The sequence below is a fragment of the Amphiprion ocellaris genome, chromosome 7 (assembly GCF_022539595.1).
Source record: "Amphiprion ocellaris isolate individual 3 ecotype Okinawa chromosome 7, ASM2253959v1, whole genome shotgun sequence".
Classification (NCBI taxonomy): Eukaryota; Metazoa; Chordata; class Actinopteri; family Pomacentridae; genus Amphiprion; species Amphiprion ocellaris.
The window spans coordinates 30,617,765-30,635,577 of NC_072772.1; positions in this window are offsets into that span (position 1 = coordinate 30,617,765).

Sequence of the window (17,813 nt, forward strand, 5' to 3'; positions counted from 1 at the left end):
AGACAAACTCTTCACAGGGATAATGCAGTCACAATATTGGAATCTAAAGCTTCTGAAATTAACCTGATTGAAGAGAAAACCCCCCAAAATAATGAAATGAAATAATAATCATGTTATATTTAAATATCTAAAGCAGTCAAAGCTCCTCAGTTGCCTTTGAGTATAAAGAATTTCATTTTAATTGGCCATCTTTGATCATAAAGGACACGTCTGCACATAAATATAGCTTTTACATTTCTTATGGATTCTGTCCCCATGTGGAAATAGATTTGTATCTAGTTGTTTGCACAGTTATCACTTGTCAGCATTGTTCATTAATTTTACCAGAGCTACATTCTTACATCAAAGAAGCGTTTCTTTTCCTGCTGCGAGATGATTAATGTGAATAACAGAGTAGGAAGCAGCAGCAGCAGCAGCACATGAATATTGATAAACGTAAGAAACCAAAATGTACATTTTTATCGATCAGTCTTCAGAAACTCCTCTGAATAAAGAATGGCATATAGATGAAGAGGGTTTGTTAATTACACGCTGAAAGTAACCTGCTGTGAGTTTAGAAAGTATCACACTCTTTTTTCACACTTTATGGTGTTGTAGATTTAATTTTCAAAGCCAGTAATTTGCATTTGTTCCCACCAGTCTACGCTCAATACCGCTAATGACAAAACATGTATGAGTAAAGATTTCAGTTACTGACTTTAAATAAGTGTGTGAAGCATTCTTAATGAAATAATTAGTTGCCTTAAAATTATTTAAACATTGGAAACTTTTTCACCATCCAAGTCTGTATTTAAACCCTAATAGTCGCTGCTTTCTCAAATATAAATGTCATTTTCTGTTTGTCAAAATACAAAATGTGACCTAATGAAAAAGCCAAAAATAGAAAGAAAGCTCGGTCCTGCTGGTGACGTGTCAAATTCACACTTTTAAGAATTTTGTTACATGGATGTCTGCTGTTTGGGTGTTTGTGGATTCAGTGTGAGCATCATATAAAACAGCACTTTTTCTGTAATTCAAAATTAAATACTTTTAGTTCTTGTAAAATACACAACAGTTGCTCCACTGTGTTTGATCTGAACAACCTTTCAGCATTCAGAGCTTAAGGTTAAAACATTTTTCCATTTTATTTGCTGGTTTAATGTTTTTATCTGCCGCCAAAGAATTAGGAGTTACCGCTCTACACAAATACAGGAAATACAGGTTCCGTTCTCACTGCAAGTCTTAGTGTTAAGTTTACCGCTCAGATCTGAATTTTTGTTCACATAAGGCCATAATTAAAATTTTGGCTTCCCGTCTCTTCACTTTTTTGGTATCATCCGTTCACAAACTCTCTGGCTTCCTTTGCAAAACTGTAAATGCAGACATCCATGTTTACATCTTGTTCTTTTGGCATGCAGGTCATGACTTCACTTTTTTTTTTTTTTTCCAATGTGGCCAATATCAGACATTTAAGTGAAGTAGTGCCAAAAGAACAAGATGTAAACATAGATGTGCAGCGGAAGCCAGCCAGTTTGTGAATGGATGAGAACAAAAAATGAAGAGACAGGAAGCCAGCATTTTAATTATGGCTTTATGTGAATCTGTTGCTGCTACTTTTGTACTGAGATGCTTTTGGATGCTGAGTCAGAGCCAGGAGTGATGTGAATGGCTTCACTGAAACAGATTTGCTCCAAAACCATACATTGATTTCATCCAAAACGACACCGCTTTTAAGTAGCATACATCTCTACGAGACTCTCGCAGGAAAATACTCCCATATTGGCTGGAACTAGGTTCTTTTACTGTATGTTATCTGACCTCTGTGGCCATGCAAGGTCCTTCTTTTTTGCTTGATTCACTGCACAGAATTGTGATGAATGTCAGTGTAGAGTGATGTAAAAGTTGCATGAATTCTGATATGACAGAAAATCCGACCTGTGTTGGATTTAGGACCACACATGAAATATTGAAAAGATCAGATTCCAAGTTATTTGTCTTGTTCTACTGTTGGTCTGAGTCACACGTGAGCGAGACAACGAAAAAAATCAGTTCCACTTTTGCCTGCAGCCTGAATGTAGCCTTGGACATTTGGTTTAATATCTACTGAGTCAGTATGAGGCTATCCAAATAAAGTGATATTTAATGATTAATGTCACGTCTGTGGGCTGAATGTATGATCTCTGAGGGGTACAGACAGATACATTTACAGAGAAGATGCTTTAATTTAGACTTAAAAACTGTCAAACCAAGAAAATGATTGAGGTTCCTGAACAGGAACCCACAGCGGAGACTTCAGCAGGTACCGGCCTGTCAGGTTCTGGCCTCAGAGCCTCGCCGGTGGGAGCTGGAAACCTGATACTCAGCCGGTGCATTGTATACCGTACGCCTTTGTGCATTTCTCTTACATATTTTATGGGTTTTCTTCATATATGAGGTGAGAAAGATGATTTTTCCTGCTGTGATGTCGGTCAAACACCAAAAGCATGTCAGTGGATAATGTTATCATCGCTTTTGGAGCAACAAAAGCCCTGAGCTCCTCTTGGCTCCACCAGGTCTGCCTGAAGCCCATCACAGCTGCTGCGGTAACTCTTAATTTTTTCGATTTTCTGCAGCTTTCTTTTCATGTAACGTTAACTCCTCACCGTGTAGCTGGCGTCGGATGCCGTTCTGGGTGACCGTGATGTAACTTTCTGGATGCTCTTTCCTTCATACTTCCGGGGACTCAAAGACAATATCACACTGAAGCTGTGCACTCATGCATTTTCTATAATAAGAGGCGCCATAATTGTCACGTGCAGGTGTTAATTAGCAGATCAGAAGACTACGTCCTACTGCAAAATAGGAGACGTCTTAGAAGGAACAATTTTTTGCACATTGTTCTTCCACCATCACATATTTTCGAGTGTAGTTGTATGTTTCCAACCTGAAAGTTAAAAAAACCCACAATGTACTAGATGTACAACAAGCACAATGTACTATAACATACCGCCTTTACAATCTGAATGTGGAATCGTGGTATTCTGCTTAGAGCTGAAAATGCATTATGTGAGTAAGTCTAGCGTTTTTTTTCCCATGTACTAGTAGTTGTTAAAATACCAAAACATTGTCTGTACTGTGGCTGCAGATGTTCTCCGTCCTCTGTTCTTAAGAAACACCATTTGTGGAGTCACATCTTTCCAGCTGGCAAATTGAATGCCATCACTCTGCACAGTAAAAAATATGTCTGCCTTCACATTACCGGGTCTGTCAATGACATTTACTCTGCATAATAACAGGAACTTGACAGCTGCTTCATCATATTTGCTGAACTTTGGTTACAGAGTAAGTCAATTTATAAAAGCATGCAGGGACGGTGAGAAGAACTACACTTTCTTATCTCTAACTGAAAAGAGACGCTTATATTGAGTCCTAAGAGTTCTAAGAGGAGCCTTGGGCAAATGTTTGGCAGCGATATGGACAAGCACAGAGAGATGTGATGCTCAAAGGAAACCAGGGTTTTCCTTTAATTGTGGTTTCACACCTGAAGCTCCAGTTCCAGGAGGTGTCTGGGCGCTGATGAGGGCACTGGTGGGCTTTCCTGTCGGCAGCTCCTCCTGCTAAACAGTGACTGTGACCTGCAGGTCCAACATACAGCAGACGAGACTCATTTCAAATATCCTTTCGAGCAGGGCTGTCAAACTCATTTTAGTTCAGCCCAAATTGATCTCTAGTGGGGCAGACCAGTAAAATCATAGCATGCTAGCCTATAAATAACGGCAACTCTAAATTTTTCCCTATGTTTTAGTGCAAACTAGTACATTCTGAAAATGTTCACTTTTAAGGAACTATCTTTTTTAAAAAACATTATGAACAACCTGAAATTTGTTAAGAAAAACAAGTGCAATTTCAACAAGGAAAGCACCCAGAGAGCACAGTACTCCTCCAAGGCTGCTCAGTCGTTGCATCATTTCCAACAGATGAAGTCTTTAAAAAAAAAAAAAATTATCTCATGCTGAGCACAGGCATATGTACGTTATGGACAGATACTGAATCCCGTGACGGTGGGTATTGATAGGACTCTGAAACAGAGTAATGCGCTTTCTGAGTGCTTTTCTTGTTATATAATGTAACTATGTAAAGTGTCTGAGTATTATGAAAAGGGCTATACAAATAAAATATGTTATTATTTTTATTATTATACCTCAGTTTATTATTTACATTTGTGCATTACAACTTACAGAGCATCTACGAGGACACAAAACGTAGTCACAGGTATCTGGAACTGAACAATATAGTATTTTACTTCATGATCAAAACTAGAAATTATTTAAAATTTACATTTTGCAGTTACTGTTTTCTCTGTCATTTTTACACTTTGCAACATCGTATGTTTGACACCCCTGCTTATAGGCAGTTTAGACAGTTCTACTAACTCCTCTTTTCTCTGTCGTTGTCATTGTTTCTGAACTATAAATAAACTTTCATTCTGTGCCCTTAAACTGACTCATACTGAATGTGCACCGGGGACACCGGAGAAGAAATAAATAAATCTTGTATATGTTTGAGCTCTTCGTTGGACAATCCCATAGATACAGCAACGCTAAGCCTGTTAGCTACCTCGATAGTGTGCCAAATAAGGAAAAAAACAGCCAATGATAATCTGCGGCTTCAGGCATGTCTGCGATTGGAAACAGGGTCCTCTTTTCGGTAATAAAAAGTGTGATTAGTGGCTTTGGTTGGCAAGAAAAGAACTGATGAGATTACTTCTTTATTTATCTGAGAAAAGTTACTCAACAATTAACAGAAGTAATACCAAGTGGCAGGCACGTTTTTAGGCTTTATTCATATCTTCTCCCATTCTCTGAAGTTGACATGGTTGCATCTAACATCTAAAGGTTCCCCTCTTTCAATCTGCATATATTACAGCCATTTTTTCCTCATTCTGTCTGAATGGATTAATGTTGCTGTGTGACACGTTACTGGCTTTGCTGTGCGTATTACTGCTCTTTTTTTCCTCATCCTGTCTCTATGGATTAACATGTTACTAGCTCTGTTCTTAATGTCTCAGTGACACTCAAAATAGTGTCTCAAACAAACCTTTTCTTCTGGGGCTCTGGGAAAAAAACTCTGTTTACCAACAACAGATACCATTGCATAACATAAAGCTGGCATCGATTTTGGGGTTTGATCGATTCTCGCAGGTATGAGTCGGAATCTTGGGTAAACAAAAGCAAAAAAGCGGTGATTTTTGAGAAGCTAATGAGCTTTTCACAAGCAAGTTTGCATTTCAAGTTTCCATTAGTCAGTCAGTAAGTGAGAAAGGGATGCTGCAGATCATTTAATTCCTCAACAGTGAATGTTTTTGGTGTGGAATCTCCCACCACGTCCCTTCTAATGAACCTTACTGAGCATTTTTATATGTAAATACTAGCATATTTCAGATTACAGTTGCTTTGTTGAGCTGTTTATGTTGAATTTGTGCTGCAAATAGACAGATATCTTTGAATTTACCTTTAAATGAGCACAGTTTTTCTCTGTCACTGACATGAACAACAACATTTTACAAATACAGGCACCGTGGCAGTTTAAATTCAGGTTTTTGGAACCTTTAATGGCCTCATACAGCCTCTAAAATTCCCTGGCACCAATAAACCGAAGACATCTTGAATCCAGTTTCTAATTTTAGCTGTGAGCCTTTTGGATGAGCCTCTAAGTGTCCACTGGAACATGAATGATCTCTTTCCAGAAGACAATTTAGCCTCGTTTGGCGTTTGGCCTGAATGACACACAGTTAGTAGAATGAAACTGAAGCTTTGAGAGTATAAAGATGTCTGTTTTATGTGCGTGCTTTTGCATCTTTTTTGTATATCTCTGCAAGTGTGTGTGTGTGTGTGTGCATGTGCAGTATATATATCTGCATCCAGTGTAGCTCTGGGTCAGGCTGGGCTGTCAGCCAGCAACATCTGCGGGGGTCTTGTGAGCGTGCTGCAGCGAGAAGAAGCTGAAGATACCTGATCAGCGTGATGGATGCCTGCGAGCCTTATGCGCACGCCGACGTGCACACCTGCCGCCTGTGCCCCACTTATTGAATCCATGAATCAATTTAATGAGCGGAGGACGGGGTCAGGACTTCAATAAACACCCCACCAAGCTTTCAAATTTAATGTCCGCCCAATGAATGATACTGTATGTTCAACAAACACCCATGGCAAAAGACTTCCACTGTAAACTGGAAATGGGTTTGGAGGCAATCGCCACGTGCAGTGCGTGCCGTCGACTGGATAAGTTTTACAGCTTGTGCATAAACATTTCCAACGCGTGGTCCGACTGCAAATGAGTTCAAACTGAGAGCGAAGTATAATTTAGTTGTCTGCCCGTGTGTGGCTGAGTGTGTGTGGCGGGGAGAAAGAGTGAGACTCGAGAAAGAGAATCAGACGTCTTCCATTGGTAATCAATACTGCAGCAGTGACCTGAGCGTTTGCTCTGTGATTCAACCCATTTAGTGGAACAGGGTAGGCTGTCTGAGGGAGACGACTCCTCGATTTTCTCTCGATAGAACCATAGAAAATCCACATGACTCACATGGCAATTTAAACATGTATATAGTTACTGATACCCAACGCCGTCGCCCCATCTCCTGCGGTAAATCCTTGAAAACCTCCTTGTCTGAATGTCGCTGCGCTACTCTGTTGTTGGAATCACCCTGATATGCACCTTATCAGTGAGTTATGTTCGCGTGAAATAACCTGAGCTCCATCTTTCAACACAATTTCAGGCTAAAACAATCACTGTCAACCTCCTGATCTCCTCACGCTGTGATTATAAACTTACTTTCCCCTCCACTGATTTGACCACAAAGCATGAGGTCATCAGAAGCGCGGAGGACGCGGCAGCAGAGGAGGACGAATGGTTGCTATTTAGATGTCTGTGGCAGCAGTATCCCGGTAGTGAATACATTTTTCTTTATCCACTGGGGACGCAGAGGCTAATGGAGCATGAGAGTGGCATATCCCCTGGAGTTGTGTAGCTGAGTCACGCCCCCGTTTGGAGAGGAGCTGCAGGCAGCAGTTGTATGAGACTGAGACCAACAGGGCATGCTGTGAGAGTCTGGGCCAATTCAGGGGTAAACATCGATGGTAGTAATTGGAGAACAGCACAGTGGGGAATTTCATACATTTCTGATCCATGTGGAGCAATCGAGAATATCCCGACTGTGGACTTTTTTAGGTGGCAGAAGTGATTGTCTCTTTGCCACAGTCTCTTTTCAGGTTTTGTGCAGAATTTCCTGAGCTCCCCATGATATATAAACTACGAGTATTTTTCAGATCGAGATGCAATTGATTGAATAAATACAAAACTCAACAGATTAGAGGAAGGCAAGTCAACACGGATGACGGGTTTCCATCTTTGCTCTCACAAAAATCCACATGAAAATGTAGCAAAACTGGTGTGCTGTCATGAGAATAACAAACCAGCAGAGGGTGATAAAGCCCCCAAACCATGACAATCAATAAGGCAACTTCTTCTACTGTTTCCATCTATGGTGCATCGAGACAAGAGGGAATCATATTAGCTTCTCATTATGGTGGAAGAGTAAGAAGGCTAGCACCAGCACTAGTTTGGACACGCTGCACAAAATCCCTAGCAAATGAGGAAACATGCAGTCTGACTCTCACAAACCAAAATTTCACTGTCTACACAAACACACAGCAAACAGAGTTTCTGGAAATCCTTATCCTGAGGGTAGTTTTCCAAAAAAAAACATTCCCAGTTTTGGTTTGTTTTAAAAACCTTCCGAGAAAGTTCTGCAAAGTTCAAGAGGGAGTTTCTCTTTAAGTTCCCAGAATGTTCTTCTTAAAGGTAGGAGGATGTTTTCTGAAGACGTTTCTCTAGGATGTTGTTATAACATTTGCTGAGTGTTGCGTCGAGAGTGTCTTTCATTTGTTGTCATATAATATTAAGAGAATGTTTTATGGAAGATTGTTTCTACAGTGTGTTACCTCAACATTATTCCCAAAACATCCTCTAAATATTGTGGGGAAATATTGTTCTGCATTTGTTATTGTATCACACATTATGTCTTGCCAACATTTTTTGAATGTTGGTTTGACAATGTTAGCACAATCTGACAACATCCTCCAAACATCCTCTGAATGTTCCAATTAAAACATTGTCTTAGTTAACCTTTAACCTTATGGGAACATTATTTGAAATGAGAAATATTCTTAATACCTTCTTTGACCATTGGATTAAAATGTTCAGTAGAAGTTGTAAGTGACATTAGCCAGTGTTGTGGAAACGTTCTCTGTTATCTGGATTTTTTTAGTGACCCGAGAAGTGCATTTTGTGCTTTTGTGTATTGACAAAAGAACAAAATGCATTGAAAATGCTCCATTTAAACACCAACATACATGTACAGAAGACCTACGTTTCTATGCTAATAACAGTCTGGCCTCTGATTGGTCCTTAGTGTGTGTTAGGATGACCGTTTTGCGGTTGGATAAAGCAGGAAGGTTGAGGTGAGATAAGGTGCAGACCAAGCTGCTGTTTATTCACCAACATTCACATTACAAGAACACAAACAACAAAGGCAGTTAACTGGTGTGTTATGGCACTCTTTCCTCTGTCCTCGCTCTCACTCAACTGTCAGCCTTTTATAGGCAGCCCCTAATCAGCCCCTCAGGCCTACCAACATAAGGGTTAACCAAAAATAATCAAACATAAGAAATTCACAAAAATACAATATATCTTTAATTTTAACTATCATAACAAACATTACAACTAAATATCTATTTCCTATGAACAACTACCGACATCCTCATCAAGCAATGTATATATTTGATCACCTGAAGAGATTACTACTCATCCTGTCCTAACCTACACTTGGTTCCTCCCAGAACCTTTTAAAAGGTGTACTAGCTCATAGGGACTGTTCTGGCTGGAACATCTGAGGTGGCAAAAGAGAGGTGAGTCATCTCAAATTTTTCAATTTACAGTCTTAAAACAATGCCACATATCCACTTCTATAGTCATTCAGTTATAAATTAAGTCTAATCACTTTATCATGTTAGTAAAACTGTTATTTTCTTTGTCTTGTAGACTTCACCAGTGTTTTCACCCAGTGCTGTGAGGAGAAGCCATCAAACAACACATGGCAGCACATGTCTGTCCCAAAGCTACACTCATTAAACCTGTCCAACAGTTACTGTCTTGTGTGTTATTGTACCTTTGTCCCAGACTGTGAACTCCATATAGCTAATGAAGCTGACCTTCATTACAGCGTCTGTGCTAATCACACCTGTACATGTAAACACAGGTGCAGAGAAAGGAACACTACATGCTCATGCTGCTGCTGTCTGTCACTTTTTCTAATTTGGTGGAGCTCCAGTGGAGCTATTAGTCCTGTATTTGTAATTAGAAAGAATCAATATCCTTCATTACAGGTGTTTAAAGAACTCCTTTTCAATCTATCCATTTGTCCTGCTTTCCTCGTTTTTCATTACTCTGCGGTCCTTTCTGTGTTGGAACCACAACAAGGGAGAAAATTAAATGACTTGAACAGCTTTGAATTATGAAACATAAAATATTCTACCTCTGTTGGTATTAAAATGTTTATTTTTTTCCTCCTAAACAGAGAAATGCATACATTATTGCAATTCTCAAGTTAAAGTTTGTGCTTTTTTTTCTTGTGTTATGCAGTAGAGCTGGGAGTGGAAGACAAAATAACACCAAAACCTTATTGTGAAATGCATATGCAAAACTGCTGCAGCTGCCGCAGCAGGAACAGACAGCAAAATTGATGCACAACACACAACGATAGCATCGAAGCATGTATATATAGGAGAACACATGTACACCTGCCTCCATAGTGCCTCACTAAACTTGGCAGGAAAGTACGGGTAGCAGCAGGAGTCACATCCTGCAGTTCTGCTCAGGTCTCTTATCAGTATCTGCTGCTTATCACTCAGCCCCACAACGGCAGAAACACACACCGACTATTCTAGCTGCACCTGAGAAGAAATTATCTTTATCAATGTCTGTCGCATGAAATTCTGCCGTTTTTTTCCCTCCTTCTGTGGATCCCTGATAAAATTATACATTGTAAATAAATAGAGGAAACTGAGGGATGATTTGTGTGCAGATACTTTTCCATGCAGCACCGACCATCATTATCACCTTTAGCATATTTTCATATCTGTTTACATTTTGTATTGCATGTAAACAATAAAAATACAGGTTAGTGAAAGCAACTATAATGCGGGGATGTTTATAGTAAAAGAAACTCATTGGATTTTTCAACTCAAAAGCTCCATAATGAACATTTCCCAACAATAATTCAGATGGCAGTGTGTACGACTCACTCACAGTGACAAACTTAGCAAATTATTGCCAAATTCTGAAGCGCTATAGACATTTTTAGGCTCTTTTATATCACTGTTTGGGTATTACAGCAGATTTACAGCATCTCAGTGCTCTCAATAATCTTCAGGCAAGAAAGAATGCTAATAAAAAACATTTTTGTTGCAGTTTTTCCTGATGAGAACATTGTTGCTTTTGACTCCGAATGTGAGTTTGTATTTAAAATAACACTGCATAATTTTTATATCAAATGTATTAAAATCAGTGTTGGTGTTAATCATTGACACATCCCACAGTAATTTTCGACTTACCTCTTTTTGTATGGAAAATAATAGATTTTTTTTGGTGTATTTTTTTTTAAATCACAGTGGCATCATGTAAACGACCTGGCATTTAAAGGGTTAAAATCCAGAAAAGAAAAGAATATTTGGTAATTATGATCAGAACTAATGACAGTTAATATAGTTTAGTCATTTAAAATGGAAAATTCTAGTAATATATGAAATTTTAAGGCAGTTTTTTAAACAAGCACATTTTGTCCTGAAGGTTCTGAGTGTAACTTTTCTTTTTTTAAATGTTACACTACATTAAAAAATCCATCAGAATCAATGCGGTTGTTGTTAATCTATGACACATTCCAGTCTTTAATTAGCCTAAATAAATAATTAAATAAAAATTGGACTTAGCACTTTTTATATGGAAAGAAAATTCATTGTTACAGTTTTTTTTCCCCATAAAAACAACTGTGGCATCATGTAAACACACTAGCATTTAAAGGGTTAAAATCCAGAAAATTAATGCATATTTGGTATTTATGATCAGAGCTTTTGATGATTAAAATAAATCACTAATTTTTCATGTTACACCTCATAAAAAATAATGCATCACAATCAATGTTGTTGTTAACCACTGACACAAATTTAAAAAATAACAATTTTCCACTTGGCTCTTATTAAATGGAAAATAATAGATTTTTTTCCTCATAAAATCTACAATGGCATCATGCAAACAAAATGACATTTAAAGGGTTGAAATCCTGAAAAGGAATTAATATTTAGTAATTACGATGAGAGCTGATGTAGATTAAAAGAGATGTGTCATTTAAAGTAGAAAATAATATTAATATCTAGCATTTTTTAGGCTTTTTTTTTTTCAAACGAACATTTTTGTCTTTAAGGTTCTGAGTGTCACTTTTTTGTTCAAGGTTGCACTACATAAAAAATAATAATACATCAGAATCAGTGTTGTTGTTTATCTCTGACACATCCCAAATTGAAAAGTTTTCCACTTAGCACTTATTGTATGGAAAATGAATCATTTTTACACTTTTTTTTCTTCAAACAACTGTAGCATTATGTAAACAAACTGCCATTTAAAGGGTTAAAACCCTGAAAAAGAATGAATATTTGGTAATTATGATCAGGACTGATGTAGATCAAAAGAGAAAAGTCATTGAAAGTGGAAAATGATATTAATATATATATTTTTTGGGCATTCTTATTGATGTGGACATTTTTGTCCTTAGGGACGAACTTTTTTTTTTTTTTTTTTAAAGTTATTTTTTTTGGCCTTTTATTGGCTTTTATTGGATAGGTGCAGTGAGAGAGAGACAGGAAACAGGAGAAGAGTCAGGGGAAGACATGCAGCAAAGGGCCGCGAGCAGGAATCGAACCCGGGCCAGCTGCGTCGGGGACCAGCCCCTGTACATGAGTCACCTGCTCAACGCGTTGAGCTATACAGGCACCCAGGGACGAACTTTTAAAATTGCAACTAAATAGTCACTTCTGGAGAGCAAAGCAAAGTTATTCTTACATTTCTTAGCTGCACGGAAACACAGTTTTAAATGGCAGTAACACATGAAGATTATAAGAAAATAAAATTAGATTTATGTCCAAAAAATCTGTCAATACAGGTTAAAAGCTGTAGTTGACCCAATAACAACTAATGCATACTGTAACTCTGATTTACTTCAAGATGTTGGAATATGCACATGTTTTGTGTAAAAAGTGGTGTTTACATTGATAGATGGATACTTTATTCATGCCCTTGGGGAAATTCAAGGTATCCGGTTGTTCACACATGGAAAATAAGGAAACTAATGTGCAAAAGAACATGCAATTAATGTGCAAATTGTGCTGGTTGAAGAAATAAGGTGCAAAAATTGCTGGTATTTGCAATAAAGGTTGCAAAATTGTTGGAGTTTACAATAAAAAAAGAGTATTAAAAAGTCTAAGTATGATATAGAAATAGAAATAATAAGAAGTATAACTTGGGTAGCCACACAAGCAGTCTCATTTCATGTACTAATGTAGAAAAGTAAAATATTCGTATGCATTAATATACATGAAAGAATAGGGGGATAGTTCACACATGACACATTTACCACATCTGTCTTTGGATGGCTGCACGTGTGAAAAGGTCGACTTTGGATTTGCTCGTCATACATATAAAAGTTCCTCCTGCAGAGACGAGACAGAACTGATAAATGGCTTCAGTGAACTTTATTATTTAATTTGTCTACAACAAGCTGTTTAACTTCTTTCATGAATTTTATATGATCTATCATTTATTACGGCTGTATATCGGGCATGAAACGGCTCGGTGCTGGAAACTCCCCCCTCTTCTTACCCAGCGTCCTCCCTCCTTTAGCAGTTATTAGCTCCTGACATTAGCAGAACAAGCCGAGTGAAATGTCTCATTTACAACTTTTAGGATTTTGTCATTCTTTAGCGTATTCTGCATTAATGATGCAAAATGACACAAAGTACTTTGCCCTGGGGGGAAAACCTATACAGACTTCATTACGAGGTACTTTTAATTAGTCTTTGTAATTAAAAGCAGAATATTGGGTGCAGAAAGGCTGCGAGCCAAATTGATATGGCTATAAACATTTGCATGTTCATTGGTCAGGGTTAGCAAACCGTCTCGCTGTTGCTCAGCCGGGTCCGACGAGGCTGGAGAGGGATTTAAAAGGAAATGTGTATGACACCCTCTTAATTAAGCGGCCAGGGAGGAGGAGACTGGGGGGGCTGCAGAATGAGAAAGTGAAAACTAGGTGTGAAGTTGGGTGTAGACGTTTTCCCGTCCTATTTCTGGCCGAACCATATGCTCCGATATGCTGTCCAGAAGGGCCTCGTAGTAAAATCCTCACCCAACTACGTATACTATTAAATGTATCCTCCAGCTGTGAGGTAATTTGCAGTGTCAGGTTAAAAAGACTGTAGCGCCTTGAGATGATGGAAGGGGTTTATAGCTTTAATGAGTTGAAAAGGCCTTTTTTTATTCATATGCAACACTTTCTCGGACAGGCTCCGACAGGGAGACTTTACAAGAACCACGAGTGTAAAACGTTCCAAAGCTGACGAATTCTCATGAGTTAAAGTGGCTATAATCAATATTAATATAGAAGTGTATGAAATAAGACATGAACACAGCATCACAGGGTGAAAAGAGATGAGAAATACCGCTCGCTCAGCACCAACTAACAGAAAAGCTGTTCTAAACTTTTAAAACAGTCTTTGGTTTTTCTCCCTAAAAGTTCGAAACAATCCTCACACACACTCCAAGCTCACCTTAGTGCATTTTCAGTTTCATTACACATTTGCATAGCGGTCTGCGGCTTATTTATGGTTTTCTGCCGGCCAGGCTCTGTAATAAACACAACACAGTTTTTCTGGGTCTTTGAAAATCCAGCAGTAGCACATTTCTCTCCACGCCATCCCAGTGGTTTGGGCTTATTAATATGTTTTTGCCAGGTATAATAAACTAGATGGAAATCCTGAAACGGGGCCAATCTTTAAGAGGAGTGGTAATAAGAGTGGAAAATCTCAGGAAATTGGGTGAGATTTATAGGAGGCTCCGCGGACCAAACGAGGATGCGCCGGTTTATTGTGGGTCGATGGAAACATTCAGTACAGAACCTAAAAATGCAGATGTTTGTCCCACTGCGTGCTGACAGCTTTTAAATGCCTTGAATATTAATCAAGTTTGACTTTTTACTTTGACATCCAAAGCTGTCCAGTCACTTTTCAGAACATTAAATTAGAGTTAAATGACACGAAGCTTGCATGAATCATTAACCTCACAGCCTCAGATTTGTTCAAATCCATGCTACAGAAAGTGAACAAGCTGTAATTATCTTCATTCTTGAGCTGCCAGGTTGCATGAGAGCTCAAGCTGAGTGTTTAAATGATTTTTATGAGACTCTGTGTTCTGTTAAACATGTTGTTGCTTGAGAATGTTTCAGTAAAACGTGAGTCTGTTCTGTTTTAGATGCCTTTGAAGATGTAGAAAACTTTACAATTATAATTTCTCTGTTAATAAAACATTTGTTTATTGCAAAGTTTACACATTGGTGCATTTAATTATTATTCCAAATTCATTTAGATGCAAACAAGTTTGTCCTTTATTGCTCTGTCACACATGACTAAATTCTAAATTGTATATGTAAATTTGCAATTGCAAAACTTAAAACTACGACTCAGTTAAAGCTGAACTCTTTGCAAGAGAGTTAATGGAAAGATTTGCACCTTCTTATCGTAAACATGACCTTTCCACTCATGTGTTAAGCTAATTTTTTGTCAGCATGGAGGTGTTAAAAGCTAAAGTTCATTAATACCTGGTTTGCTTGGTGTGAACTCAAATATAAACAGCATTTTAGAAATATATATACAGTCAAAAAATTATTAGACCACCCTTGTTTTCTTCAGTTACTGTTCATTTTAATGCCTGGAACCACTAAAGGTACATTTGTTTCGACAAATATAATGATAACAACAAAAATAGCTGTTAAGAGTTTAATTTAGGAGCTGGTATCTAGACATTTTCCATGATTTTCTTGATAATAACCAAAATTACTTAAATTCTTACATCAACAGCTATGGCATTGTACTGCCAATAACAGCTTTTAGGATTCCATGTTTTCTGTCTGTTTTAGTCACATGATCCACACAGTAGTTAGTACTTGACTGCATAACCATTGTTTCTGATGACTGCAGTCATGCATCTTGGCTGCTCTCCACCAGCTTCTGACATTGTTCTGCTGTCACAGCAGCCCATTACTGTTGCACAAATTCAAACTAATTTGCTTTGTTTTTGGGCTTGTGGTTCTCCATTTTGCGTTTGATGATTTTCCACAGGTTTTCAATTGGATTTAGATCTGGTGGTTGAGCAGCCAAGGCATGGTTCCAATGTTCTGGTTCTCTATCCAGGCTTTAACTGACCTTGCTGTGTGGCAAGTGGCATTGTCTTGTTGGAAAATCCAGTCATTCGAGGCAGGAAAGAGTTTTCAGCTGATGGAAGAAGACTGTTTTCAAGAGTAGCCCCAAACATGACCTGGTTCATTTGCCCTGTTCCATCCAGACTGAAACTACCCCAGATGGTCACTGATCCACCCCCATGTTTTACTGTAGGGGCAGACAGTCTGGTTTGTAGCTTCTCCAGGCTTCCTCCTAACCAGTAAGTTGGCTTGAGTGGACATCAACTGAAAATTGGATTCATCACTGAAGAGAACCTTAGTCCAATCATCAACAGTCCAATCCTTGTGATCCCCAGCAAAGAGTAACTGTCTTTCCTCTGCCTTTCCTTGATGAAGGGCTTCTTCCTGCTCTGTGTGACTTCAGACCAGCTTTAAGAAGTTGGTTTCCAACTGTCTTTGCCAAACAAGTCACATTTCTCGACAGTGCCCACTCATTTTTAAGGTTCCTGGAGGTCTGACGACAATTCCTGACACAGGAACAGATGAGTGCATGGTCATCTGGTGGGTAGAAAGATGTTTCCTGTTGCGACCAGCTAACAGTTTGGTAGAACCATGTTGGGCTTGTTTTTTCTTGGTGTAATGAATGGTTGTCCTGGAGATCTTCAGTTTTTTCGTGACCTGTGTGTCAGTCATGCCAATTTACAGCTGTGCCAAGATGGCTGCCTTTGTGTCTTCACATAATTCTTTAGTTCTTTAGTTAATAATTCTTTTGTTTTTATGTGAGAACTGACAACTTCTGAGTCGTGCTACAACTTGAATGTCAGCGGGAAATCACTCTAGGCTTTTGCATGTGCAGTGCTGCTGATGACGTGAAATGGATGAATGGATGAATATATATATATATATATATATATATATATATATATATATATATATATATATATATATATATATATATATATATATATATATATATATATATTCTGTTCTTAGGTCATGGAATTTTTACATTTTTTATTTATATGAAAACTAAATGGTGTGGTCTATGTGGTCTATTCACTTTTGGTTTCCAAACAAAGAACAAGAAAATCAAATAGAAAATGTTTCGATTTTTCCTTTTTTTCATCTCTTATTCGCAACAGATGGTAGAACAACAGACAGACATGAAGCAGAAGTCTAAAAATGTGAAAATAAAAGCCAAGAAGATAAAACAGCTGTTCTCTAAAAGTGGAATATTATGCAAGGCCAGAATCTATCCTGGGTTAATGAAGATATCTGGACTATTTGTAGTAACCTCCTGGAGTGTCTGCTGGTTGCCTGGCAACCAGAGCAAAAACCCTCTATTAAAATCACTGTATTGTTTTTACACTTCGGTTTTTGCCCGTGTAAACAAATGAAAATGAGATAATGTGCAAATAATTGAGCTGTAGAAGTGCTGGCAGGTGGATTTTTGTTATCCTTGGACCGATCCAGTCAAGCTGTTTCCCTGTTTTTAATTTCTATGATAAACTAAGGTAGCCAGCTGCTACCTTTTAATTCTACTCTGGCAGGAAGCAAATAAGCAGAGTTGCCAAAACTGCTTTTTAAAAATGCACACGTTTATGTAGCTGAAGACAATGACTGTACTTTTGGCTGTTACCGTAGTTTTAAATGTAGAAGCCGATGACATCAACCTAATAACCTTCAAATTACACTGCAGGTAAAAGCAAACCATCAGTGAAGCTAAAAGAAACTGATCCAAGTCATTTCATTGTCATCACAAGGCCAAAGTGACTTTCCTAAGTCACTTTTCTAAATGATTACAGCTTCACCCTAAAGGACGAATTTACATTCAGAAGGTATTTTCTGAATGAAGAAAAGAAAACGATGAGCGTTCTTTTAATGTGTTCCTTATCTGATTCTGGTGACTAGAGGTTCTTTCACTGTAAAAAAACAAAAAAAACAAACAAAAAAACTGCCATGGACTGTTTGTTTTTGTTATTTTTTCCTTTGTTGTCCTTTTCTGTGCTTCCTGTGTCTGTTTGTCTTTATGTAGGTTTCTTGTCCCTTTTCAGTTACTTCCTATTTTATTTTGACATCGCCTTTCCTTGTGTGTTGCTTGTGTTTTTACTTCTGTTCTTTGACCCTCCCTTCCCTCCCTTTTGATTGCCCTGATTAGCTTCACCTGCATCTCCTCTCCTCAGTCACTTGTAAGTTTTTAAATAGTTTGTCTTTGTCAGTACATCCTGTTTTTTTAACTTTGTTTTCCTCCCTCATGTCAGACTTCCTGTTCACCTGCCTCTGGTACGTAGGTATGTTT